This window comes from Chaetodon trifascialis, chromosome 7 (assembly GCF_039877785.1).
Source record: "Chaetodon trifascialis isolate fChaTrf1 chromosome 7, fChaTrf1.hap1, whole genome shotgun sequence".
In the NCBI taxonomy this organism is placed as follows: Eukaryota; Metazoa; Chordata; class Actinopteri; order Chaetodontiformes; family Chaetodontidae; genus Chaetodon; species Chaetodon trifascialis.
Window position 1 is genome coordinate 2,250,577 of NC_092062.1, and position 9,159 is coordinate 2,259,735.

At 39.7% G+C, this 9,159-nt stretch overlaps 1 pseudogene; it reads right to left on the bottom strand.

The window, feature by feature from the left end:
- Positions 1-339: 339 nt before the first annotated feature.
- Positions 340-519, bottom strand: LOC139334536 (U2 spliceosomal RNA; annotated as a pseudogene).
- Positions 520-9,159: the final 8,640 nt, after the last annotated feature.

Consider the following 9,159-nt stretch of genomic DNA (forward strand, 5'->3'; position numbering starts at 1 on the left):
GCTCTTTTCCTCCTCTGTTTCTGTCCTCCCCTGCATCCTCTGTGTGTTTTTCTCCACATTTCAGCAGGGATCTCTGATGTTCTGGTCGACAAGCTGGCTGGCCTCAGTGCGATCAGCTGATCTCTGGAGTAAACAATGCGCTGCACATCAGTGCTGTGTCCCAGTGAGAGTAGCAATTCCAAAGTGAGGAAACAAACCAGAACTCTCTCGGCCATCATGTTTGGAGAGCTACAAAATGACAGTCATAAAATTGCAGGTAAGAATAGAAAGAATAAAGCAAAACAATTTGCAAAACTAGAAAAGAAACAGGAGCGACTGTGACAGGCTGCATGCCCGGTTGGCGCATGCACACTCATGGCGGCACTGCAATACCAGGTCGATGCATGGAGTGAACGGAGCAAGCCCCTTTTTCAGCTCCGGCGCAAAAAATCCATTTAATATATCCTTTATATAAGACAGATATTAAACTGATAAGAACAAATACGACACTTGATCGTAGCCAAAAGGCCGAGAAGAAGAAATTGAGGAGTGTTGAACACGAGCTGAGGGAGAAGCTATGGCAGACAGACAGACCGCAGTTTGTTTGACTGGGCAATTTTCTGTCTGAGACCGTGAAAAATAGTACAGGAGCGTCACAGGGGACTGTTTTGTCTCCTCTCTTCACCTTGTACACCTCAGACTTCTAGTACAACTCCTCATTGTGCCACCTACAGAAGTTTTCAGACGACTCAACGGTTTTAGGGTGTATGAAGGATGGACGAGAGGAGGAATAGAGAGCAGTGGTGGATGATTTTGTGGAATGGTCTGCTAGAAATCACCTGCTGCTTAACGTAGCCAAAACCAAGGAGATATTGACTGATTTCAGAAGTAACAGGACAGCCACTCAACTACTGTGTATTCTGGAGGAGAATGTCACAATGGAGGAGGATTACAAATATCCCAGAGTGCACCTTAACAACAGACTGAACTGGAAAACTAACATCAACACTGTTTACAAGAAGGGGATGATCAGACTCTTTTTCCTGAGGAGGCTGAGATCATTCAATGAGTGCAGCAAGATGTTGGAGATCTCCTACCACTCTGTTGTTGCAAGTGAACTCTTCTTTGCTGCAGTGTGCTGGGGAAGCAGCAACAAAGCTAGCGACACAAAAAGACTGGACAAAGTGATCAGGAAGGCCGGCTCCATTATTGGCAGCAAATTAGACACCTTTGAGGACCTAGTGGAGAGGAGGACACTGGAAAGACTGTTATCCATCATGGATAACCCTGAACATCATCTTAACCACCTTGTGGACAGACAGCAGAGCTCCTTCTCCAATAGACTGCTCCAGCATCGCTGTCACAAGGATTGCTTCATTCCTGCCACGAGTCATCACACTATACAACAGTAATTTAAGTTAATGAGTTAATCTCTACCAATCTGACAAACCCCAATATTTACTGCTATTAACTTAAATTATTTACTTGCATTGTATTTTCATTATATTATTATAATATCGCAATACATATTATATAACCATATATTTAGATTTAGTTACGTTTTTAACAATTGTTGTTATTCTTGTTTATATATTTAGTTATATTTTTTACAATTGCTATTTTTTTCTGTGTCTATATACTTTGTTATATTTTAAGAATTGCTGTTATTCCATGTTTATATACTTAGTTTTTGAGAACATTCTTTCTCTCTTTGTTTTCTCCTCATCCTTATTTTTCTTCATTGTATATATTTTATGTGTATGTTTAACCTGTTGCTACAACAAATATTACAAACAAAATTATTACATGATAACAACAATTTTAACGGCATCTCTTTTTTTTATGGCAAGATTAACGCACCTTGTGACCTAGTGAACTTGTAGTTTTTTATAAGCTGTGGCCACTGCTAGTAACGTTAGAAAAACTACAGGATCTGATTGTAAACCAGAAACAAAACAATAGGCACGCCCCACGCACGTGTTTGGTCTTGCCTACTCGCTAGCTGTAAAGCAGTAGGCTACCAGTTTGTGTGGATGTCAACCGCGAAACGCTGAAGCAGATGTGAACAAGATTCTGAATGGAAAGTTTAGTTTCAAAAAGTTGCCAGATGGGTCGACTGACAAGACCAAAGTTATCTGTGTGTGTTGTTGGTGTGAACTGAGTTATCACCGTAGCACATCCAGTCTGAAATACCACTTGATGGCCAAACACACGGTGAATGCGAATTCTCTGCCGCCTCCTTGTCAAAACCAGGTGACAATGGATGGCTTTCAACAGAGGCATATGGATGCTATTATCCATCCATTTCTATACCGACTATCCCTTTCGGGGTTGCAGGGGGCTGGAGCCTATCCCAGCTGTCACCGGGCGCAAGGCAGGGTACACCCTGAACAGGTCGCCAGTCGATTGCAGGGCAACGTGTACAGACATACAACCATTCACGCTCACACTCACACCTAAGGACAATTTAGAGTCACCAATTAACCTAATGAGAATGTTTTTGGTCTGTGGGAGGAAGCTGGAGTGCCCAGAGAGAGAGAGAACATGCAAACTTTACACAGAAAGGCCCCGCTGGGGGATCGAACCGGCAACCTTCTTGCTGTGAGGAAACTTAAGAAAGGAGAGTTTAAGTGATGGTTTAACTGCACTATAGGGTGAGTCCTAGTTTACAATGATGTGCACTTTATCTTGTATCACCCTGTTTTGATCCCTTAGAAAGGGTTGTTGAAGGGGCTTTTTTGTAGCTGTTTATTGACAGTGTTAAATTGTGTGAGATTTTGCTTCAAATGTGAATGACTGCTCAAAGTGAGAAAGTTAGTGTGAGATATAACACTACACATTGTTGTTTTCAATTAAAAAACATTTGCTCAAAGCAAGCCTATCCACTTTTTCATGTTGATAAGAGTATTAAAATAATACTTCAAGGGACATTTAGAATAGATAAAAATGTGCGATTAATTTGCAATTTGCAAGTTAACTATGATATTCATGAGATTAATCGCAATGAAATATTTTAATTGATTGACAGCACTAATACACACACACACACACACACACACACACACACACACACTGCCATGCACATACATATACTATAACATTCTATTTTATTATTAGTCATATGTCATATGTTATTATAATTATCATTGTCATTTGTTGGTTCACAAAAACTGCCTGCCTTTGGGCCAGATACAGTATAGTCAGGCAGCTGTGTTCGACAATTAGTTCAAAAATATTTTTGGATCAATTATTGGTATCTTCATTAAGGTTTCAAGAAATAGGATGCACAAGGTCTTCAAAGTATGATGTGGGGTTGTTTATTCAAAGCAAAGACAGTTTGAACAAACAGTGGACCCTGGGGTCCTGCAAAAACACTCAAAAGTTCTCTTACTCCCTCTATGCTCTGACTTTCTGATCGTTTACAGCTCTTTATATACTCCTTCATCCTGCTATTCTGAGAAGCCACAACCCATTTAAAAAAAAAAAAAAAAAACCTACTAGACGCAGCTGTGCCACCATTAGGTTCTTATCTCTGGCAGTCAAGGATGTTTCAGTTCTACCCGTGGCGGATAGCTTCTACCTTGCATTTTCAAGATGGCTGGTGGAGCTCTCCAGTCTACTTGTGGCAGGGAGAGGGATTGTGGAACTCTCCTAGCCACCTGCGGGTTTTTCCTGATCTAATCGTGGGAAACTGCAGCTGCTTTGCTTTTATAAAAGGCCAAGCATGCAGAGGCATGCCTAGTGTTTGTCTTTATTTTCTGCTTTTACATTTTACAACTTTTCTGGCTTCATGGGCTGTGATTACTCAACTTATGCATGATTTACAGTTATACATCATGTTTCCAGTATGATAACATCAGAGGATTGAAAATTGCACGTTTTTTTCATTATTGCACATTAGATAAAAATACATGTAACGCAGTATATAAAAAGAAAAAAATATATATGCATATACTTCATACAAAAAAGATAAATATGTAATATTGAAGAATATTGCACAAGATATTGCATGGATATAATGGCAAGATGATGAAATGTAAAAATCACAGTAATGCAAAAACAGTGCAAAACAATAAGTGTGTAAATATAATGCTACATTAATTGTTGAACAGTCTGATCACAGTTGGAATGAAGGACCTTCTTACAGAGTGGATGCAGAAGTCTGCTGCCGAAGGCGCTGCTTAATGCCCCCACCATCTCATGCAGGGGGTGGGATGGGTTGTGAATGATTTATGTCAGCTCCGCTAACATCCTCTTCTCACCCAACTCCTCGATGATGTCCAGTTTGTTTAGTCTTTTTCTGTCCCTCCCAGATCTTCTGCAGCTCCAGCATACGAGTGCGTCAAAAAATAATGTAGTCTTATACGTGGTCTCATACTAACCATATTTATTATTACTCCCGTGACTTACAGTGCACTTACAGTAATGTTTTACATGTGTTACTTACTTGTTCTTCGTTAATTAATTCCCAATGCCAGCTGCTGTGTTGCATGAGTGTAATTATTCCATCTATCAATATTGAAGCATTGCCTGAGAATTTTTGCAACAAGATGGGCACTACCTTAAATTCACAAAATCCTCAGGTTTTAACTGAAACAGAAACAGCTGTGTAGGAGGCCTAAAACTGGGTGAGGAACAGCCAAACTCTGTTACCAAGATGAGGTTGTGGAAGACAGTTTCATGTCACAGGTCATACACCATGGCAAGATTGAACACAGCAATCACATCATCGAGTCAGTCTGGGACTACATGAAGAGACAGAAGGATCTGAGGAAGGCTATATCCACAGAAGATCTGTGGTTAGTTCTCCAAGATGTTCGGAACAACCTACCAGCCGGGTTCCTTCAAAGACCATGTACACCCTTCCATGGAAGCCGTATTCCCTGATAGGCAGTAGGATAGTGTGCTGTGCCACAAAGTAAAAATGGTTCAGGAATGGTTTGAGAACCCTTACAGAAAAACCACACGAATTTCCCATGTGTTTCACCTGTGTCCACATGTGGTCACATGTAAAGTTACAATTAATCAAATTAACACATGTGGTCACCTGTGGACATAGGTGAAACACGTGTTACGACATGTGTCCACTTGTGTCCACATGTGATAACATGTGTTACCACGTGGACACATGTGGTACCACATGTGGTACCACATGGGTACCATGTTATCACATATAGTAACATGTGGTACCACATGTTGGACACATGTGCGTGCGTGCGTGCTTGCGTGCGTGCGTGCGTGCGTGGGTCAAAATGCAGACGTGAGCTTGATGAGATGCTGACTAATACCTTAAATATGTTTTTCCCACAGAGGCACATGGTAACATGTGGTACCATATAGGGCACATTTGGAAAATGTGTTTCCACATGTTGTTAATATGTGGTAATGTGGAGTGCATGTAGCAAACATTTTACCATGTTGCAACATATGGAGCACATGCGGAAATCATGTAACCATACCATACCATCGCCACACCCCCAACTAGGACCAAAAATTTCCTCTAAAACAACCCAAATTCAAATACAAAGTTTATGGTTTTAAGGCCCCCAATACTGTTACTTGAAACATGGAGTGGCTTCTTCATGTTTTCAACTTACATATTCTGCAAAAAAACGAAAATCACTAATTGTTTAAAAAAAATCTAAAAATTCGCAGTTCACATATACAGTATGAGAAATACTGCACATTTTCAAGGTTTCACCATAACATTTGTGCAGTGCAGTAATTTGAGTACTGACAAACACAAACGTTCAGCAATACTGAAAAATGATACATATAGAATCTGTATAACGGCAAAACATACACTACAAAGATAGTAGGCATTTAAGAGTATTTTGTTGACTGAATGAGTTAGTGAAGCTGGACTAATGTATGAAATAATGACACCAGATGTAGTCTTGAAAGTAATGCAGTACTGTATGTATTGAAAGAACTCTCCAAGATTAAGAGTCTCTAGGACATGTTTCAGTTGGCTGACAAGGGATAAGGTAAAGACAAAGTTACCCTTTTTCATTAGTTCATTTTTGTCAAATACCTGATGGCAAGTCTTGCATGCATTGTTTTCCAAAGTACAAAAACAGTTGGGCCAATATACACGAAAATCATATTTCCCTGTTTTGAAAAGTTTTTTGAGCACATATTTGGGGAATGGCAAGAGGAAAGTTTGTGGCAGAATAAGTATCACAATTTGGAGAAGTGTTTGCAGACCATCTTGTGTCAATCCCACTGCTCCAGCAAAAGCCATCAAAAGTAGGATGGTTTGTCCAAGAGTAACAGATGCTCCTCTGTACAGTGGAGACCTCATTATGTCATCATTAACCTGGAATAAAAAACAGGATCCCTATTAGTTACAGCTCCTGTAATGTGGTTAAAGTAGGAGATGTGATCGATCCATTTGGCCTCTTGGCAGCAGAGGCACCCCCACCCTCTTTCAGAGGCAGTATGAAATGTTGTGACATCATAAATTAAACTGCTTTAGAAGAATCAAGAATCTGGATTTCGGCTGTGAAGTGTCAGGGGGCTGCTGTAAAATATTGACTAAATATTGACCATTGGCACTATGATGGCATGATATTCAGAATCAGTGGTTGTTATGAGTGTTATGAGTTATTAGTGCATTATCAGAAATTGTCATTATTTGGAATCCTGCTCAGCCATTCCCAGTGCCCATTCCAAGCTAACTATGGTACAAGGACAAAATGTTTGATGGCTCTACTGTGCAAATTTGGGATATATTATAATAAAGATTATCCAACTGCATGTAGTGTGAACCACAACAGCTAATATTTTACAGGAAGTGATTGAACTTCAACAAGGATTTGATTCATATCTCTAATCAGACTGGTTTGTATCAAAAATGATCCTACCATGTGTTCAGAATCAGAAGTTGAGCCGTTATCACCACCATCATCACCATCACCACCATCATCGTCATCTGTGCTGTCCAGGAGGTGCTACAGAGAGGAGAGAAACCAATAGCTATTATTAATTAAGAGAAGTGCTGGATTTAAATTGTTGTGTTAAATCAGTTTTTGTGAAAGGGAAAGGATTTAGAAGTTGATATACAGTATTTATACAAAATCATCATATTGATACTCATGATGATGATGATGAATAAATACTGTAAATCAATTTCTAGCCTCGTAAGCACAACTACTACTCATGTTTTCTGTCCTTGGTTCTGAGAGGTCCCCCAGAACATCATGTTTGATTACTCCGCCTTGAAAGTGAAAACTTAAAATGCAAACTCACCTCGAAGTCAGGGTCCAAACTTGCGCCCGTGCCATTGCTGTTTCTGTCTGTGTGGTCATCAAGGGACTACTAGGAGGAGACAATTATTTCAAAGTGGGGCTAAGTCTTAATCATTATGAGAATACACATGAAATAAAGAATGAGTGAACCTACTTTTTCAGGTTCATTGTTCATCCTCCCCTGTTCCTCATCACTATCATCATGGGTTGCTTAAAAAAAAAAAGAGAAAGAAACATTTAATAATAGATAACTAACTACTTGGCTTCATAAGCACCCCTCATGTCTCATGATAGATAACATGACTAGGCTGACCTCTCAGAGCAATGGCAGAAGACATGAGGTGTGCTTAGGAGGCCAAAGTGATTTCTGAGCTGTTAAGCTATTTAAAATGCAAATTCACCTCGAAGTCAGAGTCCAAACCTGCCCCATCACTGTCAGTGTTGTCATCAAAGGACTGCTGTATAAGAGGGGAAACGATTCTGTTAAATCACCACGTGGCCATCTTGCTAGAAGCTTTTGATGATGCACGTGGAGACTTTGCAAGCCCGCCGAAAAATCGGATTGGCTTTGCTTCTACTGTCAGTTGCTGAGGCAAAGCTAAGCAGACCAGAGGTATAAGCTACGTTAGCAAAGGGACAAGAAAGCCATGTATGTGCTAATAAAGTAGATAGAAGAAAACAAAGTAAGTGTGGAATTGGAGAGAAATGTGAAAGCCCAAAAATGTTAAGTGACCCAAATAGGATTGGCCTGGTGGAACATGGGGCGATTGGAATAAAGCCACCTAAAGGCGGCTGGAAAGCTTTTCCGGCCCAGATACTCAGTGTAAAAGGTAAGTGAATTAATTAGGAATAATTCAACGTTAGTGCTATAAGTATTTATGATCAATTGCACCCATCTTATTATTACTTACCGATAACTCAAGCAACAAAATGGTAACGTATAGTAGTGGTCTGTAGGGAACTCGTTAATGTTGCATCTCCATTAGGTTGGCTAACAAACTTAGCTAGCAAGATACTGTGACCGCTAACCTAGCTACAACGTACAGATCACAGCATAACCTTACACTATCATATTACTAACAGCTAGTTAGGCATTATTGAATGTGTTAGCTAACTTTGCAATAAAATAACCCCTAACATTGCAATTTTCTGATTCATTATTTTGTTATTGTGTTCAACGTTGAACAACATTTTCTGATTCATTATTTTGTTATTGTGTTCAACGCTAAACACAGTAACAAAATAATGAATCAGGAAATTGCAATGTTTGGGGTAAAGTTATCCTTTATTATGGCTAACGCCGAATTTAATAAAACACCCTACCTTTTATATATATATATATATATATATATATATATATATATATATATATATATATATATATATATATATATATATATATATATATATATATATATATATATATAAAAGATCAGTGTGAGTGACTTGGCGTCACATATATTGTGACGCCAAGGCAAGGAAGGCAGGACTCAAATGCAGAGTGGCAATGATGAGACAGTTTATTAAACAAAGTATCAACAGAAAACTCTCAGAGGCTGGAATCAGTGCACTGCTGAGGAAGACAGTCTGTGCTGGAGGGAAGCTCGACAGCGGAACTCAATACTCCAAAACTGGGAAGACGCACAGGCCGGTGACAACAGGCTGGAGGAAAAAACTCGACAGCTGAAACAAAAAACTCAGTTTGGGAAAAATGCACTCAGGCAGACAAAAGAAGGAACACGTACTGGAGGAAATCACTCGACAGCACTGAAGAACAAAAAATCACCGTCAGGGAAAACAGGCACTCAGACAGAACACAAAACACTCGAGATAACTGAACACAGGCTTAACTCAGTGGCGGGAGATATGTGGCAGGGACCAGAGACCATCAACCGTTCGACACTCAATCTTCTGGCACCTGAGAGTGAGA